This window comes from Lithobates pipiens, unplaced genomic scaffold, assembly GCF_037356315.1.
Source record: "Lithobates pipiens isolate NorthernLeopardFrog02 unplaced genomic scaffold, aLitPip1_a1.2 Scaffold_19, whole genome shotgun sequence".
NCBI lineage: Eukaryota > Metazoa > Chordata > Amphibia > Anura > Ranidae > Lithobates > Lithobates pipiens.
Window position 1 is genome coordinate 184,316,545 of NW_027507764.1, and position 17,620 is coordinate 184,334,164.

At 45.0% G+C, this 17,620-nt stretch overlaps 1 protein-coding gene across 3 annotated transcripts in view; it reads right to left on the minus strand.

Annotated features, from left to right (window-relative positions):
• TRAK1 (trafficking kinesin protein 1) overlaps positions 1-17,276 on the minus strand; it is a 253,289-nt gene extending 236,013 nt beyond the window's left edge. For 2 of the 3 annotated variants that reach the window (XM_077491561.1, XM_077491559.1), the window contains exon 1: positions 13,874-14,002. The gene's annotated coding sequence lies outside the window, so the exon portion shown is untranslated. Of the gene's footprint in view, positions 1-13,873; positions 14,003-17,221 lie in introns of those variants that run through there. The other variant, XM_077491560.1, reaches the window with a different exon arrangement.
• Between the last annotated feature and the right edge of the window lie 344 nt (positions 17,277-17,620).

The following is a 17,620-nucleotide window of genomic DNA, read 5'->3' on the forward strand; positions in this document are numbered from 1 at the left end:
TTAGGAGTGGCAGGGATATGAGGTAAGTAATGTCATATCCCAGCTCTTGCCCAGACTTGGTCACAGCCCCACAGGGCTGTAATGTTAGGGAAGCCCAGAACTTGAATTACCAAGCTTCCGTAAGAGCCGTGTGTCGGTGTGTGCTCTGAGGTGAAAGTTTCCAAGCCATCAGAATACAGTGATTACTGCTGGCAGCTATAGCAGCCAGCACTGATCGCTAAAAAACATAAAGACACGCTGGTTGTACTGTCAGTTGATGGAGTCAAATTCTGTACAACCAGTCTGCACAGAGATAGATTGAAATTCTGCCGGTTCAGCAGACATTTCAATCTGTCTATTGTGGCCTAAGTCCACCAGTCTCTGGGTTTAATAATATCCTCAAATCTTCTGAAAAGGGGGCTTCACTTAGGTGTAGAAATTCACTTTGAACTCCACCTTATTTCCAGAACTCTCTTTAGGGTCCTTTAACACTGAAGGCGCTGTACAGGCATTTTAGGGCTAAAAAATAGCACCTGTAAAGCTCTTCTTATGCTACCCCAGGTTTCCCATTGGGGTGGTGCGCTTGAAGGGCATTCTGAAAAGTCCAGCAAGCAGCATTATTGGGGTGGTTTGGGAGAGGTGCCCAGCCCATTGAAATGAATGCAACACAGCCGTTTTTAACACTTTCTTTGGCCACTAGTGGGGGTTACAAGTGCCCCACTAGCGCCACTAAAACAATGATAAAGCGCCACTAAAACGTTCAGCGCTGTACCACTACCGCCCACATCGCCCCAGTGTGAAAGTGAAAGGGGGGTTAAAGCAGGCAGGGATGAAATGTGATATCAACTATTCACTGCCTGTCAAATGCCTCTGAAAAGTGACCTGAGCATGGATCACTTTTCAGAGGAGTGGCAGAGGCTGCTGCAAGTGAAAAGCATTTAGGCTCACACTGGTGTGCTGCGGTTTGGCTGCAGTGCGGGTGTACTGGCGGATGTCACACCCCCTCAGACTTCTTTTAGGTTACTCATTGTTGCTGGATGTTCTGAAAGTGCACCAAACATGCAGCATGCAGGACGTTTTGTGCACTTTCAGAACATGCAGTAAAAATGTGCATCCTCTATGTCCCAGGGGCAACATGCAGGATGACTGCCAGTACACCAGCACTGCAGCCAAACTGCAGCATGTCAGTGAGAGCCCTCATCATACCACCTAGCCCTAGGAGGGCAAGGTACTGGCACAGGTTGCTAGAAAAAAACTCTTTGGCTGCAGAGAGGAGGAGAGAGGAGGAGCTCACTTACTTGGATGGTCCCAGCCTCCCAGGAGCCTCACTGGATTCCAGCCAACTGCTCAGATTGAGCAGAGAGCAGGTCCAGCCTCTGCCAGACAATGGTGTGGAGTAGGGAGGGGCTGGACGGGGCTGTGCTGTGTAACACAGACTGTCAGCCCTGACATGAAGACATCGCTGGCTCACAGTACTGGACTCGGCCAGCTCAAGAACTGTGCATGTTGCGGTTTTGAGCTGACGACAAAGCAGCCTTTGCCACCGCATATCAGAGCAGCCCAGGGGGCAATTGCATCCCTGCCCCCTGGCCCAGCCCTCCCCTGCACATGGGAACAAGCTGTGTCAAGGGAGGGACAGCACCCCTGTCCATCAGCAAGGTTTTTTGTTTTAATGAAGAACAAACTAAGGTAATGCAAAACAAGAAATAAAATATCTATTGGGAGCGTGAGCAATAAGAGACACCTGTTAGACATAGCAGTAATAGGACACATAGAACATATGGCCCTTTTTTTGTTGTCGGTAAGAACATACTAAAATAGTCGTGCGGGTCACTTATAAGAGTAGATAAGGTGCTCTAGAAAGGGTGAGGGAAAGAGAAGAAAAGAAGAGAGAGAGAGAGAGAGGGAGATAGAGGGGAGAGGAGGAGAAGGGCAGAGATAGGGTAGTCACCATATGTTAGATATTATGATAATATATGGATTGGATCATGATAAAAGTCAGATTATACGAGTTATCAGACTTTGGCTGTGCATTTAGGATTGGATAGCCAAATATCCCATTTGGTTCTAAATGGCACGAGCTTAAGGTCGGTGATTGCTAGCAATTTCTTCATTTCACACTGATGGTTGAGAGTGGAGATGGCATCAGTAGGAGATGGAGGGTCCGTAGTGTTCCACAGTCTAGTGATTGTAAGTTTTGCTGCTAGCAAAAGTTGTGTAATTACTACTCATAAGTTGAGTGAAAATTCGTAGATATTTAGACGTAATATGGCTAATTCAGGAATGGGGTCTATCCGCTGGTTGCATATATCTGAAATTGTAGAGAAGATTTTGTTCCAGAAGGATTGTACAGATCTACACAACCAGAGGATGTGGTATAATGTGCCCAGTTCTCCGCATTTCCACCAGCAAAGGGCTGATTCAGTGGGATAGAATTTATAGAGTTTGTAGGGAGTGTAGTACCAGGAGTGTATAACGTTCCGGTAATTTTCCCAGTGATCTACACATCTGGAAGATGAGTAGGTAGTGGAAAAAGCTTTATTCCAGCAGATGTCCGTAAAGATCTTGCCTAGGGTTTTTTCCCTATTTGATATATATGGGATAGTGATAGTTTTATAGAAGGAATGTTGATTGTTGTAAGGATTGTAAAATAATTTGATTCCTTTTAATGGAGAGGTAAGTTCCTGGAAGAGTGTGTATATCGAAGCTGGCATCTCTAGGTATAAGGGTAGGGGGTGTTTTAGTAGGAAGGATCGGATTTGTAAGTAAGAGAAATATGCCGAAGGAAGGAGATTAAATTGGGAGGACAAATGGTCAAAGTTGAGAAAAGTATTCTGGTATAGATTTTTTTTTAAAAGGGTCAAGCCATTGGAAGTCCAATGAGTCAAGTTAAGGCCAGGTATGAAGTGCTGGAGGACTGATAATGGAGTAGGAAATCTGTGACCCACTAGGTGAAGGGAGCCTCTTCTAAAGATGATGCACAAGAAAGCCCACAAACAGTTTGCTGAAGACAAGCATACTAAGGACATGGATTACAGGAATCATGTCCTGTAGTCTAATGATTTGGTTCAGATGGTGTCAAGCATGTGCAGTGGCAACCAGGTGAGGGGTACAAAGACAAGTGTATATTGCCAACAGTCATGCATGGTGGTGAGAGTGTCATGGTCTGGGGCTGCATGAGTGCTGCCGGCACTGGGGAGCTACAGTTCATTGAGGGAACCATGAATGCCAACATGTACTGTGACATACTGAAGCAGAGCATGATCTCCTCACTTTAGAGACTGGGCAGCAGGGCAGTATTCCAACATTATAACGACCCCAAACACACCTCCAAGACAACCACTGCCTTGCTAAAGAAGCTGAGGGTAAAGGTGATGGACTGGCCAAGCATGTCTCCAGGCTTAAACCCTATTGAGCATCTGTGGGGCATCCTCAAATGGAAGGTGGAGGAGCACAAGGTCTCTAACATCCACCAACTCTGTGATGTCGCTATGGAGGAGTGGAAGAGGACTCCAGTGGCAACCTGGGAAGCTCTGGTGCCCAAGAGGGTTAAGGCAGTGATAGAAAAAAATAGGTAGTCATACAAAATATTGACACTTTTGTTGCCAGTGGTTTAGACATTAAGGCCGGGTTCACACTGCTGCGGGGGGAGATCCGGATGTAATTCGCACCGCACTGCAAATCACATCCGATCTCCATATCGATGCGAGTTCAGCCATACAGATAGTATGGCTGAATTCGCATCGCTCCCGCAGCAAACTCGCACGGGACCCTTTTTTTTGGTCCGCAACAGAATCGGATCGCATGGGTGTTCACACCATGCGATCCGATTCCTGTGCGAGTCTGCAGATCGCACTGCGATATGCGGACGGATCTGGGGGTGTCATTAACATTTCATTGACACTCCCAGCCGTTCGCATAGGGCAGTGTGAACTGCCGGCGGGAGTCATGCGATGCGGGAAAACGCCACGGATTCGCGGCGTTCCCGCATCGCTGTGGTGTGAACCCAGCCTAATGGCAGTGTATTGAGTTATTTTGAGGAGACAGCAAATTGTCAATGTTATACCAGCTGTACACTCACTACTTCACCTTGTAGCAACATGTCATTTCTTCAGTGTTGTCACAAGAAAAGATATAATAAAATATTTACAAAAATGTGAGGGGTGTACACCAAGCTGTGGGCCCAGCTGGAACAGGCACAAAGTGCGATTCCACTCCGGAGGATGCCATGGTGCTACTCGGATTTGCCGGGTGTGATCAAACGCCACCCACTGATTGGTAGCACGGCGAAGGTCTGCGCTCGGATAGTTTCGCAAACGCCCCTTTCCTCCCCAAGCTCGCCCCTGTACCCCATCATAGGCAACCCATTATTTACTCCAGGTCTTTACGATGGGAGTCTTCGGAACTTGGGGGAGGCGGGACTACATCAAGCATCCCACTTTAGTACAGGGGGGGGGCTGGAAAACGACGGCGGAATTACTAGACCCTGCAGGCCCGTTCCGACTAGACTTCCTGAGGGCACTCCAACTTACACATTTCCTCTCTACGATCCCACCCCCCCGGAGAGACGCCCAGACGCTCACGGCCCTGGAAGTGCTCTGCACTGACGCGGGTGTCCTGTCGCACACACTCTCACTGACTTATAATCTTCTAAACTCTCCCTCAGCAGACTTTCTTCCTCCGGGCCTACTTAAATGGGAGGAGGAGTTAGATTGCCAATTCAACAGCACCAAGAGACAGCGTATGCTCAGATTTACCCACAAATCTTCGATCTGTGCCAAGATCCAAGAAACAAATTACAAAATTATCTCACGTTGGTATAGGACCCCTTCAGTACTCCATCAGCTCTACCCGAATACGTCAGACTGGTGTTGGCGATGCCTCACAGACAAAGGGACTCTGCTGCATATCTTTTGGTCCTGCCCGAAACTCGCACACTTTTGGAAAGTGGTGCAGGAGACAATTCAACAATTCACGGCCCTGCCTCTCACAGACGACCCAGCTCTTTATCTCTTACATGCCTCCGACGTGCCCGACAGGAAATACCAGAAATCGGTAATCCGCCACCTACTTGATGTGGCTAAAGCCTGCATACCGCTCCATTGGAAATCGCCCCTCCCACCGACCATCGACCTCTGGCTGCGTAAAGTGGAAGACATTAGGAAAATGGAGGATCTTATATAGGGAAGAGACTTTCACTAAAACCTGGCAAGGTTGGACTGCGTTCATATACTCGGCTGAGGGCCAGGCCCTGAGACGGGTGGACACAGACGGGTGATACTGTATGTAGCACCCAAGATCCGCTGAGCCTGGGGACCATGGAGATGGGCCCCACATCCGTAATTCAGTATGGTCATATGCGCACTCCATGATTGGGTAGCACACCTTGCTCCCTCCCTTCTTACATTCCCTCCCCCCTTTGTACCCCATACTCGTTTTACCCCCTTGTCCTCTCTTCGCCCCTCTGTCCTTCCCTCCCCTAACGCTTCACCTATCCCCCCCCCCCCGTACACTGGCAGTGGTATCGATAGGGATACCTAGTCAGTTTAAAAGAAACTGGGAAGTGGGACCACAGGACGAAGTGGAATCTCGAATCCACATACTGCTGTTTATCTTCTTGGCGATAATGCCCACGGATTTTTGATGTTGTACTTCAGATATTGTTTCGCTATCTGTAAACTATGTGGAAAGTTTGTAATCTGTTGGTCTGTGTGGACCCGTTTCCTGATATAAATAAAAAATTAAAAATAAAAATAAAATGTGAGGGGTGTATTCATTTTTGTGAGATACTGTAGAGTCATTTACTAAATCTTCCTCCAGAACAGCCTTTCGCATTCTTTTTATCGAAGAGGAACCATCTCTCAAGGAACCCCTGCTGCTAATTACTATATCTACAGCTGGCTTTATGGTAGTGGGATGATCACTAGGAAGATTGTGCCTCGTGGTCATTGGGAAAAATACTCTCCTTACACATAGCTAAAAAGATCATAGATTTCAATAGTTACTTATCTGAGTGGCAGAGATTTCTCAAGAAACCACTAAAAACATCTGGACGAACCCTGGTTGAGAAAAGTTGTCACTTTTAGGTTGACACATCTAACAGTTATTTATTTTTAAAACAAAACAAACACAAAAGTTTAATTAAAGGCCCAGTTCACATATATGCAAATCAGATGCGTTTTAACTGTATCCAATTCGCATAACATATGAGTTGGACCGGCTTTCAATGGAACGGTTCACACATGTCTGGGACGGCTGTGGTCCGTTTCTGAAAAGGGTCCTGTGTGATTTTGGGTCTGGCTTAGGTGCAAATACAAGTAAAAATTTGCACCTGAACTGGAGAACAAATTCAAACCGGACTCTGGACTGCAAACCACAGCTGGACTGTGTGAATCCAGCCTAAAAAGGCAAAGAACACCACATTGTCAATGACCGACTTTTAATGTCACTCTCTGGTGCAGGGGCAGACTGAGCATTCGGGCACTCGGGCACTGAGGGCCCAATGCCACTTAGGGGCCCCATCAGGGTTGCCAGCCTCAATAAAACCAGGGACAGTATGTAAAAATCTCTGTTTTTTAAAAATCCCAAGATTATAGCTGCCCTGTCTCTCCAGTACTTTTTCAGTGTGTGTATGTGTATTCTGTGTGTGTATACTGTGTGTATACTGTGTGTATATTGTGTGTCTGTGTGTGTGTGTGTGTGTGTGTCTGTCTGTGTGTGTATGTATACTGTGTGTATACTGTGTGGACCCATAATCTCCTATTGCCTGGGGGCCCCTCGAGTTGTCAGTCCACCCCTGCTCTGGTGTATAAAGACATTGGTATCTGTAGTCTTGTGTCCTGCATGTTTTTCATTGTCATCATACACTAATCTATGATCCAAAAGGAATGTGGCACCACAAATGTTTGCAGCTGCTACCGTGTTTCCCCGAAAGTAAGACAGTGTCTTACTTTCTTTTTATCCCCAAAAGCCCCACTATGTCTTACTTTCGGGGTATGTCTTATATTGGAAAAAAATCCCAGCATGCAGAGCTGCACTGCGCTACAGAAGAGGACTACAAGTCCCAGCAAGCAAGGCTGCACTGCATTACAGAGGACTACAAGTCCCAGCATGCAAGGCTGCACTGTACTACAGAGGAGGCCTACAAGTCCCAGCATGCAAGGCTGCACTATGGAGGACTACAAGTCCAAGCATACAAAGCTGCTATGCTCAGCAGAGGAGAACTGTAAGCCCACACAGCCCGGTATGTTGGGACTTGTAGTCCTCCTCAGCTGCATCTTGCGGTTACATAATAAGAGCTGCAGAGAATCTCTTCACACCCCCCTCCCCCTCCCCCTCCTTGGTCTCTCTCTATATGACCAGCACTGACCTGTACCAGGAGGACACAGAGCCAGTGACACCTGTCGGCAGTGATCCGGGACCCGGTGCAATAATCCCCTTCTCTGTGGTTGCGTTGCGCCGTTCTGATCAGTCTCGGGCAGCGGCTGTCACTCACAGCCGAGCAGAGTGAAGCCACCTCCCCCTCCTCTTGTATGGCTACACAGTGCTGTGTATGGAGGAGGAGGAGGAGGGGGAGGAGGCTTCAGTGAAGCCGCCTCCCCCTCCTTCTCCTTCATGGACAGCACTGTGTAGCCATACAAGAGGAGGGGGAGGCGGCCCCTGCCCGAGACTGATCAGAACGGCGCTGTCTTTTCAGTCAGAGGGGGAGGGCGCTGGCCTGGCACCCCCCCCCCAGGGTGTGGCACCGGTGCGGCCCGCACCCCCCGCCCCACTCTTAGTACGCCACTGGAGGCGGCAATACCCCCGTGTTTCCCCGAAAGTAAGACATATGTCTTACTTTCGGGGTACGGCTTATATTAGCCGACCCCTCTGAAACTCCCGATACGTCTTACAATCGGGGGTGTCTTACTATCGGGGAAACACGGTAGTTGCCTACAGTTGTCATACGCTACTGTCTTTAGTGAGCAGCTTAAAATGTATTCAAGCCGAAAGGACAAACCTCGTTTTTTTTTTTTTTTAGGCCTTTATTTTTTTTTTCTTTGTTACCTGGAGATCTTGCCAGTAATACACAATGCTCACCCACCTTCTTACTGAACCTATGAGGAAGCAGCGTTGTCACCCCAGGACATGAAGTGTGTTGGGCCTCATTCAACAGGTGCTGGCACCCATACTGTGTGCATGAGGAGTTTATTTTCGCTTCACATCCCCCCCCCAATCATTTTGCAGGGAGCCTATGATGCAGATGCACAAATACAGCCACATGCCAACATTTTACAAGCATGAGGTTGAGGAGCCCGCTCCTACCTAAAATTTGACAAGTAGCTGTATCCATGAAACCACTGCGCCTGCATCCACTTCAATAGAGTGTCTGCACGCAGCTTGGGGGGGATACAGACGTGAAAACATGCCTCAGGCATGCAGTACAAGTGTCAGCACCTGTCTGAATGAGGCCTTGGAACTACAGAATACATCCACCTTTCCTTGTCTCTAGAACACGGGGGGGGGGGGGGGGGTGTTCTTAAATCCACAGAAGGGAACTGGAGCTTGCCTTTCTAGTGCAACCATGGCAGAGTATCAGGGCTGTAGATGATTTTATTTCTTCGGGGTGGGGGTTCAGCCTTGGGCACCCAGAGAAGAACCATTAACCACTTGAATACCAGGCTTTTCCTGGCATTTTTTGTTTACAAGTTTAAACCAATATTTTTTGCTACAAAATTACCTATAACCCTCAAACATTATACTTTTTTTTTTTTTTTTTTTTTTTAGCAGAGACCCTAGGGAACAAAATTGCGATCGTTGCAATTTATCTTATGTCACACAGTATTTGCGCAGCGGTTTTGGCCAATAGTTATCCCAATTTTTTTGTACAATGTGAAAGATGGTGTTATGCCGAGTAAATAGATTCGTATCCATGTCACACTTAAAAATTGTGCGTGCTTGTGGAATAGTCGACAAACTATGGTAGTTAAAAATCTCCAAAGACGACACTTTAAAAACACCTTTACAGATTACTGGCTTAGCGTTAAAAAGGAGGTCTAGCACTTATTGCTCTCGTTCCAACGTTCGCAACAGTACCTCACATGTGTGACTCGAATACTGTTTATACATGTGTGCGCAACTTGCGTATACGTTTGCTTCTGCGCGCAAGTACAGAGGGATTGGGGGGGGGGCTTACCTTTTTTATTATCATTATTAATTTCACTTTTTATTTTTTCACCTTCCCTTAAAAAAATTTTATCACTTTTATTATGCATCCCTTGTAATAGAAAAAGAGATGATAGGTCTTTCTTATTGAGAAATCTGGGGTCAAAAAGACCCTTCTTTACTCTTAAAAGCAAAAGATTAAAAAATATGTTTTTATATAAAATTATATATATATATATATATATATATATATATATATATATATATATATATATATATATATATATATATATATATATATATATATCTATATCTATATCTATATCTATATCTATATCTATATCTATATCTATATATATATATATATATTCTTCCAGCCTGGACTAGAAGTGACATGACATCGTTCTGGTTCTCCAAGGCCATAGAGTCGATCAAAGAATGTTAACTCTTTGATCGCCTATGGGAGCAGCAGGCCGCAGAACTGGATCGTTTCTTGGGCGAACAGCTGGAAACAATAAGCCCAAGAAACACTGGCGAGCGGCGGCAGTGAGCCTACTCACTGGGGTTCTTTTACTACACTCAGGTAGACCATGCACTTTGCAAGCACAGTTGCTCCGGAGCTTAGTAAATGAGATACTGCTTCACTTTGCACAAAATACCCAATGATTGGATGATGGAGGTTATAAGTGCTTCCCCTCATTTACTAAGCAACTGCACTCAAAAAATTGCACACTATTTTCCTTTAGTAAATCCACCCACTGTGTATACAGTAACATATGACACCGTCCATGTACCCACAGAATATGCTTAAATTACTGTGCAACGAACGACAGCCAAACCTCCACACAATTATTGTATTATTATATAAAAAGTAAAACTCTGCATTACATATTCTATTCTGTACACAGCCTACCTTGAAGGAGAACTTCATTAACATAGTGAGGGGGTACTATGCAACTTGCAACTGTTGTACAATATATCAGAGTATCGGGGTCAGGAGTACATCATATACAGTATAAGCCCAGTGCACAGAGACGGATTTATCGAGGTGAGGACTGCTGACTGTTCACATCTATGTCTGAATAGGATAAACCCATTCACAACAAACAGCAGTTCCCTGGTGCCCCATTGTATTACTCTTGCATCACTAGTGTCTGCATACCAGTGGCTTGTGTATTAACCTGTTTACTACAAAGCCAATTCTCCAGGAGAGTGTATACACACAGACACACAATGCAAGATGAAAAAGTGCTAACACAAACTGTCAGTTCAACAGGGAATGGGCAAATTAAGATTATTGTGTGGCCATCACCACTCAACGGAAGTCCATCAATTTCTGCTGAAGGAACATGTTGGAAATAGTTTCTCATTTATAAACTGCAGAGGCTGATCAGTGTATTCTGCCAGTGACCAGGGCAGCTGTCAGAATACAAAGTCAGAGGGGGTGCCTTTACCCAGATAGAAAGCAATTGTGCTGCAAGTTCGAAAATGGCTTGCTAAGCTACTGCTAGACTTGCCAGGCTTCACAAGTTTGTTGCACAATTGTAGCAAGTCCACATTTCATGACTCCAGATCAACTTTCTTTGCAAACAATCTGCAAGTTCTGGGTCAGTTATGTTGTGAAACAGTCATCCCACCACAGGGGTCACTGTGGCTGAATTTTAATGCTGTACACTTGCAGAGCTCTTGCTGTAGACTCACCACTGCAACTTTGCTATTTCTAGAGACTTGCCAGGCAAATTTACTACAAATTGGAAAAGTGTCAACTTGTGCTTCAAGTGCTCTGCAAGTGTACAACTTGCCAGTGAAAATGTGCAGCAAGTTAACAGACATACAACTCAACACTGCCACAAACTTGTGGCAAGTTATCCTTGCTATCTGGGTAACCGCCTCATTGTGTGGATAGAGGAATCGGTAAAAAAAAAAAAAAAAAAAATGTATGACCAGCTTAAGAGGAACATCATGAATGTGAAGCAGCCTATAGATGGATCGAGATCTGGCCAGTTCAGTAGGGAGCGGCCGTTCTCGCTCATCTCTGTTATATCGACTTCTGTCAAATGGGGCTGTTTGAAAACCTCAAAATCGGCAGACTGTAACAGCTGATCAGTGTATTCTGACAGTAAAGGAGTCCCACTGTCAGAATACAATGGCAGATCTGGGAGGATTCCTCCATCCACCGCACTGATTGATGGGGAAAAAAAGGGGAGGGGGCCCCATCTATGGCCAGCCTAAAGCTGGCCATACACCTATAGATTATCTGCAGATTTTTTATGGTTAGATGGAAAAAGTGGGAGATTCCTCCATCCACACAGTTTAGCGAACATAGAGAAATCTGTTGCACTTTTTCCATCTAACCATAGAAAATCTGCGGATAATCTATAGGTGTATGACCAGCTTTAGTCTAGTCAAAATAAGATATCTACTGGGACAAGCATTTTCCATAGGTGCCTATTTGAGCTAGATGTGTTGGCAGGACTGAAAGTAGTAATATGGAAAGCTGGAGAGATTACACATAGTTTGACTGGGTGGGAAGTACTTTCAGGATCCATGTACACTAGTAGCAGAAAAAAATGCTCATAGTGGCTTGTATTGCACACGAGTTTAGGAGAGTTTATGGGCATTTTACTTTAATAAGCGTTTTTTTTCCAAAACATTCCCCTCTGATCATTTTTCACTATAATCGATGTACACTTGAAAACACTGAACACTCCTAAACGCCGGATATAGGCGCCTTTGTGAGCGATTTGTTTTTTTCTGCCTGAGAACTCCTCTCAAAAACCACACTTGTGATGTTTTTTTCTTTTCTGCCTTTAAACTCTTGAAAGAGCTGAAACTTTCTGGGCAACCCCTGCACTTGCGATATCTCCAAGTGAATTATCTTTGGTGGGGATGTAGGGAGCCAGAAAGCTAGTTGATGGGTTTTCAGCCACTTTGAGGTAAAAACGGTATACTTAGGGATTAGGGATGAGCTCAGGCGTGTTCACATGCTCCACATGCAGAGCCTGCCAGGAAGTCGGCGCAGCGCTGCGCTAATCACAGGCAGTGAGACATTGCCCGATCTCTGCAGCCGCGCATTGGGGCAATGTCTCACTGTCTGTGATTAGCGCAGCGATGCACTGACTTTCTGGCGGGCTCTGCATAGGGCATGTGAACACGCTCAAGCTCATCCCTATTAGGGATATCCAACAAAGTTTGGCAGGGTGGAATGCATTCACTAAACACAGGTGTAGGGGAGAATCTGATAGTGAACAGGGGCTAATATACCAGCACTGGTATGCTGACACTAGTGATGACAGTGTTAATACAATGGGGCACCAGGGAGCTGCTGTGTAAATAGGCTAACCTTATCGAGACACAGGACACCCCTGATCAGTCAGCAATCCTCACCTCTATAAATCAGTCTCTGTTCTCCTGCATGGGTGACAGCCATCAGGAGCTAGTGAAAGGTGGAGCAGGCTGCCTCTGCACTGGGTTGCAATTCAAGGGAACATTTTTAATTTTGTCTGAAGAGTAGGACCCATACGTTGCTCTGGCATTCATTTTGAAAAAGCAACCCAACGCACTAAAGCTTGTCATATACTATATGAGTTTTGGACGGTTCCTAACGAACCGGCTGTTTTTGCATAGTGGGTGACCCAGTCAGCCGTCCAACGTACCTCAATAGGAAAATCATTGTCGGCCAAAGCCAGCTATACCCAATCAGATGATGCCAGTGTGCAGGTATTTTGACAGCCAGCGGTGCCAGCTGTCAAATAAAAATAGGCAAAGTGGGATACTCATCAATTTTCATTGTATAGCATGGATAGAGGAATCTCTTATTTTTTTTCTTCAAGTCTGCAAGCTGAACCTGTAGACGATAAAGAAACTGTATGGCGAGCTTAAGGTAACCCACCTGCATCACATGCTGTCACAATATACAATAGTGCATTGTGGTGCTACGCTTTACAAAGAAAAAAGGGCCATTTGCATTGGCTGCCTTAATGCGCATGGCCAAACTGCAAAAATGTCAATGGGCTCCTAAAGCTATAGTAGTGTCACATAAAACAAAAATGTACTAAAGCTTCATAAATGTAGTAAAATCCACCATGTTTCCCAGGTACGCAAAAACACACCTCTGCCTGCATCAGGTATATAAGCCAGCCTTCACTTATGAAACTGTGATATTACATTTAAAGAATTACTTAAAACTAATTAAAAAGGTAATAAAAATGAAAATCAGACGTATAAAAATAAGAAATTAAACAGCTGCAAATGTGAAGGTCTGCAGTGTTACATGTATGCTCCAGCTCTCTTCCAGACTTATTGGTTAGATCTGTTTCTGCTTTACAGTGTATAGTCAGATTAGTGAACTTGCAACAACACATTTGACTAATGTCTGTGATCATTTTTTATTTGCGTCAACAGTTAAAATTTGAGGGCTCCAAATGTTTAACTGTTAGTGCAAATCAAATAAGTATCACGGACATTACTCAACGTTGTGATAAAACTGAGCGTCAGGGTGACCTCCAATTAAAGTACACTCAACATAGCCGCAGCAAAGCGCAGATAATAATATTTAATAGCAGTCTAGTTTCTATGATCAGTATGAAATTATTCACCTTTAAAAAAAAAAAAAAACTCAACAGCTACTTGCAAAGACAGTGACTAGGCCAAAGCAGTGCAGACATTGAGCATAGGGTGTATTAGTAATAGAGGAAGACACAGATGAGCAGCATGTATTAAAGGCTTTTCTTATGATCTTATTGCTCACCGGCACAAATGCAAGGTCTTAGGTGAGTATGTATCCTTAAGCCCAGGCTGTCCGAGCAGAATGCTTTCAATGGAAAGGCAGGGCCGGACCACCCTTGCATGTGACCTTGCCTGTGAGTTGCTTGTGTGGGAGTTGCTCTCGGAATATTTCTCAGAACGCCGCTATGTTCATTGGGACTCCTTTGACAGCTTTCTCCCAGCATCTATAAATAGAGCCTCCTTGTGTAAAATGAGAGGGACAGAACGGTGCTGAGTGTAGTAGGCAGCCATAGGAACTGCTCGGGCACACAACACTTCAAACAATAGGATTTAACTGGATATCACCAACCAGAACAATGCCACACACATAAAAAAACTAGGATAATATGTGGGCAAGAAAAAAAAAAAAAAAAAAAAGTCTTGCTTTAGGGTGCTGTTACACCTATTCATTCCATAATGCACATTACTGTGGGTTACAGCAGCCTATTAAAGTGGTTGTAAACCCTTACAAACCACTTTGACCTACAGGTAAGCCTAGATTAAGGCTTACCTGTAGGTCCAAGAAATATCTCCTTAACGGTTAACCTACATGGTTAAGGAGATATTTTAGAAAAATAGGGCACCGCTGTCTACGGCGCATGGGCGCCACAGACAACGGCGCAGGCGCACTGGGCGCGCCGCAAGTGAAGGCAAACATGCATGCACCAGAGTGACGTCATCGCTGCTCCGTCCACTCACAGCCCCGGAGCAGCGATAACCGGAAGGAAGATGGACGCTTCATGCTACAGGGGACAGCGGTGACATCGCTGGCTCCTGTGTCAGGTAAGTGACACATAATGTGATGCATAGTAGTCCATTATGATTTACCTTTGCAGGGAAACAAAGAGGAAGTAAACCCGTCAGGTAGGGCTGTGGAACACTTTAAAGTAGAACAGAGACTGGCGACATGGCGCAGGAGATGGTCAGAGACTGTGGACATGATAAAAGAGATAAGTGCAGCCAGCGTGCTGTCCCCAGTGCAGGGAAGAGAGAGGAGAGCCACCTCCGCCACCTGGTTGAATAGAGCGCCGGGAACATCACAGCTTTAATTTCAATAGCTGTGTGTTCCCCATCACGCGCTGGCACATACAGCCCCTCCCCCTTGTCTGGGGAACTTTGATAGACAGATCACCCGTCCCAGGATTGGACAGGTGATCTGTCTATCAAAGTGCCTGGACAAGGGGGAGGGGCTGTATGTGCCGGACGCGCGACGGGGAACACACAGCTATTGAAATTAAAGATGTGATGTTCCCGGCGCTCTATTCAACCAGGCGGCGGAGGCAGCTCTCCTGCGCTATACACCCCCCATGATGGGCGGCACCAGGGGTGGGGGCGGTGCTCCGCCCCATTTTCGGCTTCATTATCTGCCGTTTTTTCCTTTCAGCAAATTGCCGAAAAGGGCATTTTCAGCCAATATGTTTCGGCGGCCGAAATATCATGGCATCATTATTACAGAGCATCTCTGATTTTAAATCCATCATGGCAGCACCCGTTAGCGGGCATCCACTCACCTGCTGCCACCATGTCCCTCACCTTGTTGTGTCACTGCCCCATCACCAACCGTCCCATTAAAGTGAATGGAACTGTCGGTGAGTCAACAGAGGGTCAGAGGAGGAGCCGCTGCGGGACAGAGATGACAGCTGCTCTTTAATAAATCTGATTTCAAATCGAGTTGATTTAAATCAAGCCTTTTTACTAGCGATTTAAATCGAGTTGACTTAAATAAAATCTACCCTGGTTAACCTTACTGGTTTTAATGGTCTCTGAGTCACTAATCTGAAAAAATCATGGAAAAGTCATGCTTGTTCCAGGGCAGCGTCCCAAAATATAGAAGCCAAATGGAGAGCATGAGAGCCAGACAACTAGCATTTGCAGAATAAGAAGCCAACAAATCCAAACCCTGTGTTTCTCTCAGGAGAGGAGATCCTGTGACCAAAAGCATAGATCTATAGTCATTTGATCTTTCTGAAGAGAAGAAATCATCACATGGCTATAAAGACATAGACATCTATGGCTATACAACCTACTAACAGACAGAAATCTGAGTGAAACCAGAATACCTGATCTGCATACTTTTTCAAGGTCGGTCACTCAGAAACCGTTAGATCATCATGACACCTAGGCAATTAGTGTTTTCAGAAGAGATCAGCCATGGCACTAGTATCCCTGAAAGGATTTTTCCACAGCAGTCTATTAGTTTCAATCCTGCCCTTTAAAATGACAGTTGAGGGTGAACAGTGACAACAGCACCGGGCACATTGTACATCCTTCAAAATGTTGACAAATGAAACCAGCTAGTGTTACAGAATGTGACGCTGCCCTAAAGAGAACCTTGGCTATGCAGGGCAAAGCAACAGATTCACTTGAACGGCTCCTTCCCTTTGCTGTGAATATTTGCATCCGTTTTATTTCCCTACCATTTTGTTCAGATAGGAGGAGTGAAGGAAGTAGCCCTGTGTGAGCTCCGAGAACCCTAGTGGAGATAACACAGGTCTAAGGCCTCTCTCCCTCTTCCATGTGATAGCCCTGGGCCAATGATCAGCCTGTCACACAAGAAAGGTAACGATTAACATGCTCCTCCAATTATGGAAGCACTGGATATTTTCTCATGAAGGTTGAAAACAGCAGTGGAGGAAAGGTGAAGGAAGTTAGGTATGTACTGCCTGGGAGCATGGACATTGTAGTGGTACAAAATAAAAACAAGCCTTATCAGCAGATAATCAGTACCTGAATGGGCAGCTTCAAAAAACAAGGCGGACTAAGGGTGAATCCTAAAAGCCTAACCCTCTAGCAATGCATGTTAAATGGATTCACATTCCCTCACTGCTCCTGCTAATTAATGAGCAGATATTTTTTTCTGTGCTCAGATGCTGCTCAGCTGTCGAATAATTACCGGCCCACATTGTTACCACAGTGACTCACCTGGTTATCATTACCCTGCCTCATTAGTCCAGCCTACAGCTAGCCCTTTTTTACTATTTAAGCAGTCTAGTTCATTTCCTCCTCCTGGTTTAAGTACTTCCTTTCTGTGCTCCTGTGTACGACTTGGCCTGGCTGGCTTCTCTTCAATGCCAGTTACTGATTTTTGCTCCCGACTATGCTCATTTTTGGTTTCCTGTACCCGACTCGTCTGATTACACGCTCCGACATCCAAAACCTAGCTTCTGTTTTATGACTATTTTCCTCGCCTGTGCTATTTTTGTCATTTCATTAAAGGTGTGATTTTAACTGCACTTTCTGTCTCAGTCTGGTTTATGGTTCCTGACAACATCAAATTTCACCATTTTTAAAAGTCTGCTTTAAGTAATTTCTTAACATTGTTCGTACTTACAAGCAAAAAAGCAGAATCACAAAGTCCACAACTTGACCTTTTTGGATGAGAGCAGTGACCTGAAAAGTAAAGATAAAAAACGAATTAATCCAGGCAGACAATAATATAATCCTTTCAGCCTACACAAGCGGTCTGCAAAAAAAAAAAAATGAGTACCAAGAGAGTAAGAAGAAGAATACAGGAAGCAGTAGCAGGCTTTAATATTGTTCATTGTCTTTTACAATTAGTTAAAATAGAATTTTGATGCCCTGATCAAGCTCACTGTACACGTGGGCCTTCATGGCTCCTTGTATGTTTTCTTTCTGTATGCCTTTTTTTTTCTTGATACCCTTTTTTTGTATGTTGAAAACCTTAAAGAATTTAAAAAAAATGAAAATGTAATAAAAAAAATAATTTTGA